A 17943-nucleotide genomic window follows, 5' to 3' on the forward strand; every position below is an offset into this window, starting at 1 on the left:
GAAACTTTTTTACGGACTCCATGATGTTTGAAAACACACGACAAGCACCTTCCTCACGGACGCGGACGCTGACGTCAGGGCAACGCGCCGGAAGAACCGCACTCACTTCCTGCAGGGGCGGGGCGGCGCTCGGCCTCGTGGCGAGATCCCGAGCTTGGAGAAACCTCGCGAGAGCTGAGGGCGTTCGGCCTCGGCCAATAGGCGCGCGCAGCGCCCGACCCTTTATAAGGCGGCGGCGGTCCGCGCTCGGCGGGTCGAGGTGGGTGGGCCCGGAGGCGACTGGTCTGTTAATCTAACCCTAACCCAGAAGGGCTCAGGCGCCGTGCTTTTGTTACCCCCGCGCGCTGTTTTTCTCGCTGACTTTCAGCGCGTGGAAAAAGCCTTGGCCTGCTGCCTTCTACCGTTTCTTTTAGAACAAACAAAAAATGTCAGCCGCTGGCCAGTTCGCTCCTTCCGGGAACCTGTGGTGGCTAAGCCCGCCCGACTCCCGTGCCCGCCTGAGGCCGCGGTCGGTCCGGGGCTTTTCTGAAGTACCCATTGCCGCCGCGAAGAGTTCGGCTCTGTCAGCCGCGGGTCCTTCGGGGATTGAGGGTGAGGCACAGGCCGTCTGGCCGCAGGGAGAGGAACGGAGCGGGTTCCCGAGTGTGGTGTGCTTCCCTGAGCTGTGGGATTTGCATCCGGGACTGCTCCAACAAGCATCCTGCCGAGAGGCGTGCGGCGTCTGGAAGGGAAGCCGCTGTGTGCATGCGTCCCTCCTTGTCAGTGGTCAGTGGTGGGTTTTTCGACTCGCCAAACCGGGCATGTGGGAGCCAGGAAGCACTTCCAGATTTAGCCCAGTGAATGCGCAGTAAGCCGAGGTTGCGAGCTAAAGGTTACTGAGATAGTATCTTCCTGCTTCTTGTTACCCTTGTATTGTTAGAGCCTAGTTTGTGCTCTGCCCAAACATCCTAAAGGAAATCAAAGTTCCTTATGGTGGGGAAGAGCAGTGATATTTGTGAGTGCATTAAATTATTTAACTAGAGGAGCTAGTGTTTTTTCTGGAAAGAAATTGTGTTGGTTTGTAGCCACTACTGTGGCATGCATGGTGCAGTTCAGTTTTAAGCCTCCGGCGCCGCCATCTGCTAATGGCGCCCATTGACCGCTGTGAGGTTCAGCCTTGATTTTGCTCCATGCTTGTGTGTGTGGAGCAGCCGAGGCACATGGGGCACCCACATGAGTGAGCAGGTGGAGTTCCAGGCCAGTGACCTTGGGCTGGCTCATCTTGGGGAGTGAACCAGCTTGTAAAAGGCCTCCATTTCTCGCATCACCATCATCTTTCAATACAGTTGATGTTCTTTCATCTTTGTCCCTGCCACTGAAAGTGGTAAGTGGTGAATGACGGGAAAGATGTTTACAGAGCAAATAAGCCCACTTTGGCCCTCATTGGTCTCTCTACCTTTGCCCTCTTAACTTTTTTTTTTTTAATTGGAAAGGCAGATATACAGAGAGGAGAGACAGAGAAGAAGGTCTTCTATCCGATGATTCACTCCCCAAGTGAGGGCAACGGCCGATGCTATGCCAATCCGAAGCCAGGAGCCTCTTCCGGGTCTCCCACGCGGGTGCAGGGTCCCAAAGCTTTGGGCCGTCCTCGACTACTTTCCCGGGCCACAGGCAGGGAGCTGTATGGGAAGCAGGGCTGCCGGGATTAGAACTGGTGCCCATATGGGATCCTGGGTGTGCAAGGTGAGGACCGTAACCACTGCGCCACCGTGCCGGGCCCTGCCCGCTTAACTTTTATGGTTATGTGAAAGGCAAAGATGTTACAGCTTCTATTTCACTTTGCAAAAATCTACCAGCCTGAGTTGGTTAGGTCAAAGCCAGGTTCCTGAACTCTGTCTGTGTGTCTCAGATGTGTGTTGAGAACCCAAGTACCTGAGGTGCCTCCAAGAAATGCAAGGGAGATGGGGTTCTACCCAGGCACACCTGTGTGGGGGTGCAGCTGCAAGCAGTGGTTTTAAACCCAGTTCTGAAGGCGGGACCTAGGTTTGCCTTAAAGGAACCTGGTTCCTTTAGTTGGCTGTTGGGCTGAAACAAAACCTGACAGGCCTTTTTACCCCTTCTTCCTGAAAATACACCTCCAGGGATGTTTGAGGTTTCAGCTTAATTTGGTTCCTTCACTTTCTTTTCTTTTTTTTTTTAAATACTTATTTATTTTTTATTATAAAGTCAGATATACAGAGAGGAGGAGAGACAGAGGAAGATCTTCTGTCCGATGATTCACTCCCCATGTGAGCGCAATGGCCGGTACTGTGCCGATCCGAAGCCGGGAACCAGGAACAATTTCTGGGTCTCCCACACGGGTGCAGGGTCCCAAAGCATTGGACCGTCCCTGACTGCTTTCCCAGGCCACAAGCAGGGAGCTGGATGGGAAGTGGGGCTGCTGGGATTAGAACTGGTGCCCATATGGGATCCTGGCTTGTTCAATGTGAGGACTTTAGCCGCTAGGCCACACCGCAGGGCCCACCTTCACTTTCTTAAACCTGCCCTTTCCAAGGGCAGATTTTGAGAGAGCCAAGGGCCGTCTGAATGTTGGTGTTAGAATGATGAGTCAGCCATGGCATGTCAGTGGACTTAACATGAATTATTTTCAGTATTGAAAGGCAGATTGTTTATCTGCCAATTAATTACCAAATACCTGTACAAGGGAAGGCTATGCCTTGCAGAAGCCAGAAATCTCCTAACTTCACCTTGGTATTCTATATAGGTGGTAGGTAAGGGACCCAGTTACTTGTCGTCTGCTGCCTCAAGCTTCATTAACAGGGAGCTGGGTAGGAAGCCAAGGACCTGGATTTACATCATGCACTGTAATACATGCCTTTGGGGGCAACTTAACCATCACACCAAGTGTCTACTCTCGATGTCATTAAATTCATGAATCTGTGTGTACAGCATCAGCCTGCCATAAACGGTAGGTATATGACAGAACAAACAAACAAACAAAAAAAAACCCAGTTTTTGGCAATATGAAATTAAGAAATCTGACAACATTTTGTAAGAAGGAAAAAATGTTTTGCCCTGTCAGCAGTGTTTAGAAAGAACCCAAGGTATGGGTCCTGCACCATGGCTGAATTCGCTAATCTTTTTCCCTCCATTTGCTAGCATCCCTTCTGGACACCAGTTCTGGCTTCTCCAGTTCCAATCCAGCTCCCTCCTTGTGCCCTGGAAAAGCAGTAGTGGATGGGCTGAACCTTCGGGTCCTTGCACACATGTGGGAGACCCCGAAGAAGCATCTGGCTCTTGGTTTTGGGACTGGCTTAGCTCTGGCCCTGCAGCTGTTGGGGATTAAATCAGTGAATGGAAGATCTTCCTGTCATTCTCTCTGAAAGTCTGCCTTATTAAAAAAAAAAATGTGAGGTAATCATGAAACAAAATTCTTTTTCTGATTTTGCTAGGAAAAACTGACTTCCAGAGTGTGGAAATAGCTTAGCTTCACTATTCTGGGTGATCTCCATTTTGGAGACTGCAAAGGTTCTGTGATGTTTTTTGTTCCTGCTCCATCTAGTGGTGTGTTCCTCCACGTGAGCAAAATTGGTGGTGGTGTTGGGCCCTGAAACCAGGAGAGCCATGGAAGGCTTTTCTAGCCATTTGTGAGATAGTAATTACTTAATACAGTCATGTTACAGTGGGAATTATCTTTGAACTCTTCCTCTGACCGATGCTTGTTATTCCAAAGGGAAATTCTTAGTATTATAAGCATTTAAATTGTGTGTATGGCCAAGTTACTCTTTTAAATTATATAATTTTTGAGTAGGAACAGGCCAACGAGGCCCTCCAATGCAATGATCTATGTGGAAACACTTTGTAGATATTCTGGCAAATTAATATGGGATTCAGTTGGCTGTAACAGATGAAGAAACTGGTGCTTTGAGTGTTTAAATGACAGTGTAAGTTAAATTTGTGCAGAGTTGAGTGAAAAAGACTTCCTGGTTTTCAGTTTTATTCACCATAGACTCTGGGTTAGTCTGGTAAAATGGTTAGAATTAGTCCCACCCATTATTTGCTAACTTAAAATAAAATCTGTTATATTTGCTAGCCTGTGACTTTCGTTTCCTGTAAATATATATGTATATGTAAACACACATGTGTATATATTATTAAAGATTTGTTGAAAGGCAAAATTACAAAGAAAGGGAGAGGTATATACTCACAAAGTATACAGGAAATGTAGCATTATTTGTTTGGCCTTTTTTTGTTATTTTTGCTACTTGTTATTTTTCATTTGCTGCTTGACTCCTCTAGTGCCTTTAGTGGCTGGGGGAAAGCTGGTAGCCTGAGCAGGAATTCAGGCGAGGTTTACAGCATGCATGAGAGGAACCCTGAACACTGCTCCCTGCCAGTGTCTTCCTTATCAGCAAGCTGGAGCCAGAGCCAATGTAGATCCCTGGTGCTTGGATGGGATTTCGTTGTCCTAATAGGCTGCTTACCTGCTACGTCAAACACCATCCTGGAGAGTGAAATGACAAAGGACAATTGTCATTCTTTCCCTGTACATTTTAAAAATTAGATTGTTGAAGAGATTTGCTTTTGTTTGAAGTTACAGAGAGGAGGGACAGAGTTTCCAATTGCTGAAATGGAGCCAGGAGCTTCTTTCAGGTCTCCAACCTGGGTGCAGGGGCCCAATGACTTGGGCCATTATCTGCTGCTTTCCTAAGATGTAAGCAGGGAGTGGGATTAAAAGTGGAGCAGCTGGAACTTGAACAGCTCCCATATGATGCTGGCATCATAGGCAGAGGCTTAGTTTATTGTAGCAGCCAATTCTCCCTGTACATTAAAAAAAATTTTTTTCCAGTTTTTTATTTGTATTGTTTTAAATTTTATTTCATTCTATGACACAGTTTCATAGGCTCTGGGATTCCCCCAACCCCTCTGCATGCCCTCCCCCATGGTGGATTCCTCCATCTTGTTGCAGTGTTAAAGTTCAAATCTAGTCATGATTCCTTCATTGCAAGCATGTATCATGCATAGAGTCCAGCATCTTACTGTCCAGATAAATTCAGCAGTTTCTTGGGGAGACAATCTCTGCTCTGAAAGCAGAGCTGGCAGAGTATTATCCTGTCCAATGAAAAGCCACAACATAACATCAACAATTTACAACACTATGAAGTTAATTATATGGTATTAAGTGACCAATATGTTAGAAAATGCAAGTTCAAACCCTGTGACTACTTCACTGACATTTCAATTTTAGTTTATACACAACCAGCTGTTATACACTTTAAAATGGCTATAGGGTACTATTCAGCTGTCTTGTGTCTATTTTCATTTTAGTATTTAGCAGTTTATAGTATTGAAGCATAATTTTTACTGAACTTGAGAATTTTAGGATAGTTCAAACTGGCTTATAACTCTAACAAGGTATATGTGAACAGTTGAGGCACAGAACAATTTTAGGAGGGGTGTGCAGAGAAATCTTCAATACCTTAGTGAGGAGCAACTAATTTTTGTGTCCTACTTAAAAAGGTATATGTGAGTCTCCGCCGACCATTTCCTGCCTGGTTCTAAGCTTTACTTATTGGTCTATCTAATTTTTTTTTGGGGGGGGGGTGGTTCTCTGGAGTGACCCTGATGGTCATTGCCAGAGAGGGTGGGGATCCAAATTTGGAATTTAGTAAGGACCAGAGATAGCTCCCCTCCCGAGTCCCGAAGGGAGTTTACTGTTTTGTTTCTGCAGTCTGCTGTTTCTGCAGTCTGCTCAGGGCTCCCAGCTCTTGTTCTGATGACATTAGATCCTGTGAGGATTTGGGCATCGTCCATCTCATGTGGGAGATTTGAACGGGAGTGGATGACCTCAGAGTTCTGGGCCTACAAGGGCAGCCCAATTCCCCATGGTCTCTTTGGCAGTTGGGATATAGCTCTTGGTGCCCATACTGATAGTTCTTGGTGAGGGTCTGGGAGTCTCCAGGGCTGTGTTATAAGCTGCCTCCTGTCTGCCTGCTCCACATTGAGGGTCCCCACTCCTCTGTGCATGTGACCTCCTGTTAAGGGGTTGTCAGGTTCATTCTTGATTCCCCCTGTATGTCTTTATATTTTGCTAATGTCTAATGCTGAATTGAGTCTGTTGTCTGTAAGTTACCTGTTGTATTCTTGATAAGTTATACTTAATGTCTTCCTCACATATTCTAAGGAGGTGGAAGATTTCTCTGCTCTTCTGACCCATTACAGAATAACACAGAGTTTAAAAGTATATTAGGTTTTATAGTTCTTTGATGTAGAGCATAAGCAGTCTGATTCACATTGATTGTTCATTGGTTACATCACAGTATCTTATTGTATGTGATACAGGCTGTTTGAGGTTGAAATAATATTATAAATTACAGGAACTATTTTTTGGATTGACATAATTTCATCTTAAATTAAGGCAAACACATGGTATCTAGGCTTTTGGGATTGGCTCATTTCCCTTAGCATAATGGTTTCCAGTTGGGCCCATTTGGCCACAAAGTGTTGGGAGCCATATATTATAGCCATACTGAAGTCATTTTGAATATAGATCTAGGACAGTGGAAAGTACCAGCTAGTAAAATGCAAGAGAAACCAAGTCTTAAGACACCCTGTGGTTTACAAGTCATCTATCAACCCACCCTGCTCTGACCACCCTTGGTGCTTGTGCCCTACCTGCCAGCATCCTCTTGTGAGCATAAGAGGGTTTGGGAAATAGCTACCCAGAAAGAGTTATGAAACCATGCCCATCTCTTGCAAGCATAAGGGGCTTTTAGATATAGCTATCCGGAAAGAACTCAAACCATACCCTGGATCTTGTTTTCTCTTTCCCCTCACCCATAGATCATGTTTTGCAGACTATAAAGCCTTGTGTGTGAAAAATAAAATTGGTCAGCTTGATCAGACACACTGTGTTGCTGTCTGTTCTTTGTGTCTCTTGTCCCCCATTCTCTCCTAGGTTGGCTGTCCTGCTGGATGGGACAACAAAGAACTGCATTTTTTTTTTTTTAATAGCAGAGTAGTATTCCGTGGAGTAGATGAGCCATAGCTTTCTTATCCAGTCCTCTATTGATGGGGACATGAACTGACACCCATATGGGCTGCTGGCATCATAGGCAGAGGCTTAGTTTATTGTAGCAGCAAATTCTCCCTGTACATTTTTTTTCTAAAAATTTATTTGCAAGGCAGAGATTCAGAGACAGAGGCAGAAGAGATAGATCTGCCATTTGCTTGTTAACTTTGCAAATGGCCACAGGCCAAGAGCCCCGAGTTCTGGGCATCCCAAGTGAGTCACCCTAAGCTGCTTTCCCAAGCACATTAGCAGAGAGCTAAATTGGAAGTAGCGCAGAAGGGATGTGAACTGGGACCCATATGAGGTACCATCATTGCAGACAGTAGCTTAACCCCTTGTGCCACAACATAGCCCCTCAGTTCAGTCTTTTAAGGTGACATCAAATGATGGAAGTAAATCCAGGAAAAATATTCAGATTAAGGTTTTAAAGAATATCTATTTATTAGAAAGCCAGAGAAGTATAGGAATTCCAGCTCCTAGTTCACTACTAAATGCCTGTGACAGCCAAGATTGGGTGAGGTTGAAGTGGAAACCAGGAGCCTAGAACTTCATCCAGATTTTCCACCTGGGTGGTAGGGACCCAAATAATTGGGCCATCATTCTCTGCTTACTCAGGTGCATTAACAGGAAACTACGTCAGAAGTGCAGTAGCTCTGATACGGGGTTCCTGTATCCGGCAGTTTAGCCCCCATGCCACATTGTCACCACAATTTGTAAATTGAAATATTTGCAGTGGATGTGAAGGAAGCAAATTGATGAGTCATACCAGGAATGAGGAAATAGAATCTGTGGAGACTAGGAGGGAGAGCAAGAGTCCCCTTTAAAAGAAGCAACAGACTTAGAGGAATGCAGGTCTAAAATGCTGATATTGGAAGAGATGACAAACATTTAGATTTTTTATGTCAACAGTTTTTTTTTTTTAAGATTTATTTTTATTTGAAAGGCAAAATTACACAGAGAAGGAGAGACAGGGAGATCTTTCATCTGTTGGTTCAGTCTGCAGATGGCCACAATGACCAGAGCTGAGCTTATCTGAAGCCAGGAGGCAAAAGTTTCTGCGTCTCCCATGCAGGTACAGGGTTCCAAGAACGTGGGCAGTTCTCTACCTTCCCATGCCATAAACGTGGAGCAGGATGGGAAGAAGAGCAACCAGGATATAGGGAATGAGGCACAACAGATGGAAGCTTAGCCTACTATACCAAGGTGCCAGCTCTAACACCACTGATTTTTAGCTGTTGCAGTTTAAATATTGTGTCACTGTATAAAAAAATTAGCTTCTGTTTTTTTTTAGGTTTATTTTTATTGGAAAGGCAGATATATAGAGAGGAAGATAGACACAGAGGAAGATCTTCCATCTAATGGTTCACTCCCAAGTGGCCACAATAGCTGGAGCTGAGCCAATCTGGAGCCAGGAGCCAGGAGTTTCTTCCGGGTCTCCCATGTGGGTGCAGGGTCCCAAGGCTTTGGGCAGTCCTTGACTGCTTTCCCAGGCCACAAGCAGGGAGCTGGATGGGAAGTGGGGCTGCTGGGATTAGAACTAACACTCATATGGGATCCCAGTGCATTTATGGCGATGACTTTAACCACTATGCTTTCGTGTCGGGCCAAAAAATTAGCTTCTCTTTCTTAAAGCCAAGAGACAATTTGCAAATCTTTAGCATTTCTCAAGTGGTAGGAATGTCTTATTTGTGGTGTATCCTTTCCTTGGCTAATAACAGTTTATGCTAATGCCAAGAGCCAACATAAAAACTGGTTGTGTTAGACCAATCATGTCATTACATGGTTAGGACTTTGGCCCTCACTATGTCAGCCCAAATTCCCTGGAGTGCAGAGGGGTTAGAGACTTTGTCACATAACTAGTGATTTAGCCAACATTCCTACATCGAAACTGCCGTAAGAACTGGGCATGAGAAGCCTAGCTCAGCTTTCCTGATTAATAATCTCTGTATGTGGCCTTTTGTCACTTTGCTTGGAGTGTAGTGTGTTTTTGGGAACATGATTTGAGGAGCAATGGATGCTGTGCCTTTGGAACCTTCCCAGACCTCACACTGGGCTCTTCCTTTGGCTGGCTCTGATTTGAACGTCTTTGCTATAGTGAAGCTAAAATTGTTACGTGCAGCACTATGAGTTCTGTTAGCCATTCCAAAGAACGATCACACCGTAGCAAATTGTAGGGACTGTGAAATTGGTAGCCAGCTGGTTGGAAATGAGGGTGGTATGTGTACCACTGAATGTAGAGTTGGTGATGGAAATGAGGGCAGTTTACTGAAGGACTTTGGCTTGAACCTGTGAGATTTGGCTGAGTTGTGAAATCTGAAGCCATTGCAAAAGCTTTTGTTGAGGTAAAATCTTATCCATCTAGGCTACTAATTGTGACCTTTGGCAAAGTATTATTCAAAGATGCCTGAAGTCAGGAATGCCTTCTATAGAAGTGTTAGGTGCAGGTTATCCTGTAATTTAGGGCCTATCTGGGGTAAATGTACTTGAGAAAAGGCTGCACTGTAGACATGTTGCATAGGCCTTTGTGGACTATCACTCATAGCGAAAGTTTTTTAAAAAAAAAAAATTTTTTTTATTGGAAAGACATTTATAGAGAGAAGGAGAAATAGAGAAAGATCCTCCATTCACTGGTTTACTCCCCAAGCAGCTGCAATGGCTGGAGCTGAGCTGATCAGGAGGTTCTTGTGGTTCCTCCATGTGGGTGCAGGGTCCCAAGGCTTTGGGCCATCCTTGACTGCTTTCCCAGGCCACAAGCAGGGGGCTGGATGGGAAGTGGAACCGCCATGGTTAGAACTGGATCCCATATGGGATCCTGCCACATACAAGGTGAGGACTTAGTCACTAGGCTGCTGCTCTGGGCCAAATAAGGAAAGTTTTTTATTTTTTTTTCAACAGGAAAGTGGGTAAGACTATGATTTCCACATTCTCTCTTTTTTCTGTATCTGGGGCAAAGGAGGAGATAAAAGGAGAAACTACCCAGCCTCCCACCCATTGCAGGTCCCTGATGTGGGACATGCTCCATGGGTCTTGCTCAAGTGGTTTTGATAGGTCAACAGTTATGAATGCTGCCAACCTCGCCATTCTTTTTTTTTTTTTTTAAGATTTATTGTTATTATTTTCTTATTGGAAAGGCGGATATACAGAGAGGAGAGACAGAGAGGAAGATCTTCCGTCCGATGATTCACTCCCCAAGTGAGGGCAACGGGCCGATACTATGCCGATCCGAAGCCAGGAGCCTCTTCCGGGTCTCCCACGCGGGTGCAGGGTCCCAAAGCTTTGGGCCATCCTTGACTGCTTTCCCAGGCCACAGGTAGGGAGCTGGAAGGGAAGCGGGGCTGCCGGGATTAGAACCGGTGCCCATATGGGATCCCGGGCGTGCAAGGCGAGGACCTTTAACCACTTGCGCCACCGCGCCGGGCCCCAACCTCGCCATTCTAAACATGATGAAGTTGCTGCAAAATCCACTGATTGACATAGTCCATCTTACAGTCTGCATTTGCTCAGTTTTTCATTGCTAACATCTGGTTGGGGTAGTTGATTGATTTGTCCTGTCCTCTGTTGTGGTGCCAGGTATCCTCTGCAGGTTCTTATGCACTGCCATATCCTCCATGTGCACCTGCTTACGCTGTCCACTGCTTTGGTATTTGCACTCCATGGCAGACCATGGAACCTGCACTTCTCTGCATGGTTGAAGTTCTGAGTCCAGCAATTCGATTGGGGAGATTCCCAAAGAAACTGTCTGAGAGCAGAGATCCCAGAGCAGATTCTTGCATGTGCTTACTATTAGACTGTCCAGCACAGTCTGTCGCCCAATTAGCTGGTGTTTGCAATTGCTGGGTTGATTCTGTTTGCAGCCCTGTCTTTGCACGAACCAATGGGTGTTGCGGTCCAACTGATTCTGCCCAGCACATACTCAGCCCTCACACAAACCAGTGGGAGATGCAGCTTAGTGGGAGCAACCCACAATAAACCCCACTAGGCCTGCCCCCTGCCCTAGTTCCCATGTTTGCCAGTATGTACAGCAGACTGCTCCAGTCTGTCCCACATGCCATTCAGCTCTCATACATGTCAATGGGCATTGAAGCCTAGTTTATCTCAACTAGCCCCACTATCCAGCCCACACACATGCTGGAGGGGTACCATTTTGTCCAGCTGAAGAACCTCAGTTTTAAAATCCCAGCCATTTTTTCATGGCTCATTGCTACTAAGAAACTATGAGTTTGCAGGCCAAAAGGCCTATGTGACCTTTAGCACTGATGGGTTCCAATCCTTATGAATCAAGGCCCACCTAAGTCTGGTTATCTCACAGGTGGCTCCAAGTAATTAAGTGTGTGCTTACCTTAGTTGCTGGAGGCATGGGTTTTCCAGCCAAGATAGGTAGGGAATGTGTGCTATTGCCCCTCACCTTGCAGGCTATTGCAAGCTTTTAAGCTGTTGTGGATTACCCCTATAAAAACCCTATGAGTGTTCTATTTGGGGCCACATTCCTGGTAAAGGGTGTTGGAACTGGCTGGTTGGTTGGTCAACCAGCTGCCTGCTCTCAACCAAGAACCCAGTCTCTGATGTGCTGATCTTTAATAAACCATCCTTGTGCACTTAGATTGACTTCAGACTCCTGGTGATTTCTGAGGATCTCAAAATCTGGGCACAATACAGCCATGCCTGCCCCAGTCCTGGTATTCCTGCTCTCCAGTGCGAGTGATAACCCAAGAGGGAGGTGTCCACTATTTCTCTCCTAGGCCACTTCCACTCCTGGATCATACACTTTCTCGATAGTTCTGTAGTTTAACTTGACAGATTAGCCAGCATCTGATGCTACGACAAAGGAAAATTTTAATATTAAACTTATTCTCTGAAAAAAGGACCTGGCGTGCACACACATGAAAGACCTGGAAGAAGCTTCTGGCTCCTGGCTTTAGTTTGGCTCAGCTCTAGGCATTGTGGCCGCTTGGGGAGTGAACCAGGGGATAGAAGATCTTTCTATCTCCTTCTTTCTGTGTATCTAGCTTTCCAAGAACAAATAGATCTTTCAAAAAGTTTCTGAAAAGAGTACTGCTACTCCCTCCCAAGCAGGAAGTAGCTACCATTTGTGTTGGGTATACCGGTAAAGGGATATGATGGAAGTGCTAATAGGTTGTGAGAGTTTTCTATAATACTATGAGCTTAATGCATACTTGAAGTAAGAATATTGGTTTAGATGTTATTTGAGTATCTTGTTATTTTTAAAGTTTATTTGAGAGATAGAATTACAGATAAAGGAGAGATAAAAATCTTTGATATGTTGGTTCACTCCTCAAATGGTCACAATGGCCAGAGTTGAGTCGATCTGAAGCCAGGAGCCAGAAGCTCTGGGTCTCCCACCCAAGTGCAGGATCCCAAGGCTTTGGGCCATCTTCTACTGCTTTCCCAGGCAACAGGCAGAGAGCTGGATGGCAAGTGGAGCAGGCAGTATATGAACCAGCATGCCCATATGGGATCCCAGTGCCTGCAGGAGGTAGAGCTTCTTCCAGGTCTCCATATGGGTGCAGCAGCCCAAGGATTTGAGGCATCCTCTGCTGCTTCCCCATGTCAGAGGCAGGGAACATGGATCAGAAGTGGAGTAGCTGGGACTAGAACTAGTGCTTGTGTGGGCTGCCAGTGCTGCAGGTGGAGGTTTAGCTTCCTAAGCCACCAACCAGCCCCTGTATTTTGTTTTTGAGCCCTGTATTTTGTGGGCTGTGATATTTATGCATGTTCCATGATTGCCTATATTAAAAGTGTTAGAGGGCATGGTTTTGGTTATTTAACATTCAAGAAAAATCTATCAGGAAAACAATTACAGCAATGAAAAATTATAAATACTTAGTTTTGGGGCCTAATATAATGTCTTAGTTGGCTAAAATCCTTATTTTGCAAGTGCCTGGATGCCATATGGGTGTTGGTTCATGTCCTGGTAGCTCCACTTTCCATCCAGCTCTCTGCTTATAGCTTGGGAAAGCAGAAGGGAATGGCCCAAAGCCTTGGGACCCTGCTCACAAGTTGGAGACCCAGAAGAAGCTCCTGGTTCCAGGCTTCAGATCAACTCAGTTCTGACCAATGTACCACTTTGCATAGTGAACCAGTGGATGGAAGATCCTTCTCCCTCTCCCCTTCGCTTTGTAAATATGGCTTTCTAAGAAAAATAAATTAATCTTAGAAATACTTAGTTTTCATATGATCTACTTTTGAGAATACTAAAGCTAAAATACCAACATTTATACATATAATTTGCAGAGCAGGGTTCTATCTATCTCACAATATTTCTGAAAATATCTGAGTATTTTACCAAAGAGAACCAAGTGACTGATTTTTAAAATTTTTGATTTGATAATCTTTACATAGTTGTTTAGGGCACAAAAGGTCAAGAGTACAGGAAAGTGGATTAGACCACTGTCTCCACATTTTTATTTTCTGTATCTGGAGTAAGGGGGGGGCGGAGATAAAAGGAGAAGCCCCACCCAGCCTCCCATCTATCACAGGGTCTCCGACGTAGGGCATGCTCCTATGACACTGAGTCATTTTGAGAGATCAACAGTTCTGAATGGCTGCCAATCTGGCCATTCTACACAGGATGAAATCTCTCCAGATCCACTGGCTGACACAGTCCACCTTAGAGTCTCCATTAGCCCACAGTTTAGCTTCCAACTCTTGGCTGTGGCAATTGATCAATTTTTTTCTGTCTTCCATCCTCTGTTTTGGTACCAGGTGTCCTCTGCAGGTTCTCATGGACTGCCATTTCCTCCATGTGCATTGGATATGCTGTCCAAAGCTCCATCTAAGCCACTGAGGAGGCCAGCTTTGACATATGCATTCCATGGTCAGACCACGGAACCTGCAATTTTCTCCATGATTGGAGTTCCGAATCCAGCGATTCACTTGGGGGGAATCCCCAAAGAAATTGTCTGAGGTTATCCCAGACCAGGTTTTTGTGTGTGCATGCCAGTACCAGGTCTGGTACAGTCTGTCATTCCAATCAGCTTATGCAGATGCTGGTTGTTGCAATTGTTGGGTCACTTTGTTTCCAGCTCTGTCTTCCACATGAATCAACGGGTATTGCAGTCCAGCCAGATTCTTCCCACCACACATTTGGCTCTCACACAAACCAGTAGGAGCTGCAACTTAGTTGGAGTGACCTGCAATACCCCCCACTAGGCTCACCCTCTGCCCTAGTTTCCCGTGCTTGCCAGTATGTACCACATACTGGTCCAGTCTCCCACATCCCATTCAGCTCGCATACATGTCAATGGGCATTGAAGTCTATAGTTTAACTCAACCAGCTCCGTTATCCAGCTCACACACATTCTGGTGGGTGCTGTTCTGTCCAGCTAGGTCTGCTCTAGTCCTGGCTTTCATGCTCTCCAGTTGGAGTGGTAACCCACAAGAGAGGTGCCCACTCGTTCCCTCCTGGGTACACTACCAGATCATGCACTCTCCAGGTGGTTCTGGAGTTTAACTTGACAGAATTAACCCCTAGTGCCAGCATCTGCCAGCTGATGCTGTAGCAAAGCCCAACCATCCCTCACCCACTTTGATTTATGCTTGCACCAGTAAGGACAGTCAACAAAGTCTGCCTCTTCCCTGATCTGGCTCGCATGAGGCCCACAGGTGTTGTAACCTGCCCTTTCTGGTCTGCCCAATCCCAACTCATGCTGTCCAGTGGGAGTGGCTGTCCAGCAGGGGAGCCCTCCATGTTCCCCCTACTGGCTTTACCCCCTCTCTCCCTGGTTCTCACTTGTGCTGATTGGGTGCTGTGGCCCAGTGTAGTATGGCCTACCTCACCTTGGCATTTGTCAGTGGGTGTTGTAGCCTGGCCTGACCTAATTTCTGCTGATGTTCGTGAGGGTTACAGTCTAACCTAGCCCAGCAGACATCCAATCCCAGCAGTCATGTGTACTGGTATGTGTTGGGACCAAATCTGGCCTGATCCCCACTGTTCTGGTGCTCGAATTTGTCAGTGGGTGATGTGGATTGGTTCAACCTGTTCTGCCCCTGCCTGTGCCAAATGTATGTCAGTGAGTACCTTTCTCTGGCTTTGTGTGAGCTGCTCCCTTGTTTGGTTCCTGACCTCACCCGCAGGGACTATGTCCCGCCAGAGGAATTTCCAAGGCTCCTCAATCAGAACCTCTCTCAATGCCAGATCTTGGCCATACCAGCGGGTCCATGAGCCAGCTCTACTTAGTCCACTTCCTGTCCTGGAAGGAACAGTGGCCTTTTATGACTGGCCTTCAACCCATTCTGGTTCTTACTGTTGGATGTTTCAACCCAGCCAATGGTCATCCATACCCAGACAAAGCTCACACATAGCTCAGTAGGGGCAGAGACCTAGCCTAGTCCGTCCCACATCTACCCTGGTCCTCCAGAGCATCAGATGGTGCTGGAGTCTAGCCCAGCTTGGTGCGTCTAGTCCCAGTCCACACTTGTGCCAAGGGACACTGCAGCCATATCCAGAACAGAATACAGCCCCCACTCCGGCTTCTGCACTCACCTGTGGTAACCACAACACAGCTAGGAAGTCCCCTTTGCTTCCCATCCATGGCTGTTCCCAGTCCCAGATCTTGCACATGCCAGTGGCTGTTCTGACCCAGCTTGGCTTAGCCCTTCATCTGTATTGGCCTTTGTCTGAAATGTCGTGGCCTAGCATCCCTGGCTCACACAGACCAGTTAGGTGTAAGAGCCCAGCTCAGCATGACCTGTGCTCTATCCGGATTTCTATTCTTTTTTAAAGATTTATTTTTATTATTTTTTATTGGAAAGGTGGATATACAGAGAGGAGAGAGAGAGAGGAAGATTTTCCATCCGATGATTCACTCCCCAAGTGAGCGCAACGGGCTGATACTATGCCAATCCGAAGCCAGGAGCCTCTTCCGGGTCTCCAACGCGGGTGCAGGGTCCCAAAGCTTTGGGCCGTCCTCAACTGCCTTCCTGGGCCACGGGCAGGGAGCTGGAAGGGAAGCGGGGCTGCAGGGATTAGAACTGGCGCCCATATGGGATCCCGGGCGTGCAAGGCGAGGACCTTTAACCACTTGCGCCACCGCGCGGGGCCCAGGATTTCTATTCTTGCTTGTGAACTAAGGTTTGCTCAGCCTTGCTCAGTCTGCCCCATTGCATAACCAACCCACACATTAGCCAGACATTGGATTTGCCCAGCTTGTCTGAACTCCAGGTCAGGACCATGTGATCATCAGAGTTTTAACCCACTAGCAGAGTTTCCCAAGTTCCTCCAGTTCACCCACTCCAAGACCCAGTTCTCATACATGCCAGTGGGTGTTAGGCCAGTGCCCAGCATAGTCTGGCCTTCCATTTTGGCCTTGTATGAGCTAGTGAACATTGCAGCCAAGCCCACCCCACACCCCGTGTTAGGATGCACATTCGGGTGTTGCTTCCTTGATCAGCGCAGACTGTAGTCACTTCCTTTACCTGTGAGTGATGGCAGGTTCCATAGTCACACCTAGCTCAGCCCATCACCACCCTAACTTTTTAAAAAATGATACAATTTTTTTTAAAGGGTTATTTATTTTTGGGCCTGGCTGCGTGGCCTAGCAGCTAAAGTCCTCCTTTGAACGTTCCCCGGGATCCCATATGGTCACCGGTTCTAATCCCGGCAGGCCCGCTTCCCATTCAGCTCCCTGCTGGTGGCCTGGGAAAGCAGTTGAGGATGACCCAAAGCCTTGGGACCCTGCACCCATGTGGGAGACCCGGAAGACCTCCTGGTTCTCGACTTTGGATCAGCGCAGTACCGCCCATTGCGGTCACTTGGGGAGTGAATCATCGGATGGAAGATCTTGCTCTCTGTCTCTCCTTCTCTGTGTATATGTGACTTTCCAATAAAAATAAATAAATTTCAGAAAAAAACAACAAATAAGGTACTTGTTTCTTAAAAAAGAAATCTGTGTATGTATTCTAAGTTAGTATAACTTTAAAATATTAAAATGTCAGCTAATTGATCCTGGCTTAAATTTTATTTATTTTTTACTACAAAGTCAGATATACAGAGAGGAAGATAGATAGAGAGGAAGATCTTGCGTCCGATGATTCACCCCCCAAGTGACTGCAATGACCGGTGGTGTTGCACTGATCCAAAGCCAAGAGACAAGAACTTCCTCCAGGTCTCTTACACGGGTACAGGGTCTCAAAGCATTGGGCCATCCTTGACTGCTTTCCCAGGCCACAAGCAGGGAGCTGGATAGCTGGATGGGAAGTGGAGCTGCTGGGATTAGAACCAGCATCCATATGGGCTCCTGGGGTGTTCAATGTGAGGACTTTAGCAGCTAGGCCACACCACCAGGCCCAAACCCTAACTCTTGAGGTAACCAGTGGGAGTAGTATTTCCACAGGGTTGGGCCCACATAGCCCCCACTGAATCTACCCCTCAAAATGGTTCTCTTGTGTTCTGGTTAGTGTCGTGGCCCTGCCTAATATGACCCATCCCCTGATCCATCATTCTGTCAGATACTAGGATCGGCCCTGCTATACAAGCTCCCAACCATAGCTTTTGCATTGATTGGTGTATTGTGGTCAGCATTGTTTGATGATTCAAGTTCTACACAGGACTCATAAATAGGCTGGTATATCAGTCTGACCCATACAGATTGTCTGGTCTCTCCTCCAAACCACCAGGTCTCAGTACTCTTGCTTACTTTCAAGAAGGAATTACTCTGTTGTTCGGTGTCCTCAGGATTGATTCACAACCCCCATGCACAGCGGTCTCAACATGGACTTACCTAGACATCAATTCCAAATCCTCAAGACCCCAGAGCTCACGTGTTCGCAATGGCTGAAGCCAGGGCCCCAAACATGGAGTCCAAGTTGGTCCAGGACCAACCACAGCCAATAGGCTGTGGGAAGTTCTCATATCCAGACACCACGGTCACACC

At 46.6% G+C, this 17943-nt stretch overlaps 1 pseudogene; it reads left to right on the top strand.

Moving 5' to 3' along the window:
• The first annotated feature begins 425 nt into the window (after positions 1-425).
• Positions 426-17943, top strand: part of LOC121167750 — a 35058-nt pseudogene continuing 17540 nt past the window's right edge.

The sequence above is a fragment of the Ochotona curzoniae genome, unplaced genomic scaffold, assembly GCF_017591425.1.
Source record: "Ochotona curzoniae isolate NIBS_2020 unplaced genomic scaffold, NIBS_Ocur_1.0 contig_1256, whole genome shotgun sequence".
Taxonomy (NCBI): domain Eukaryota; kingdom Metazoa; phylum Chordata; class Mammalia; order Lagomorpha; family Ochotonidae; genus Ochotona; species Ochotona curzoniae.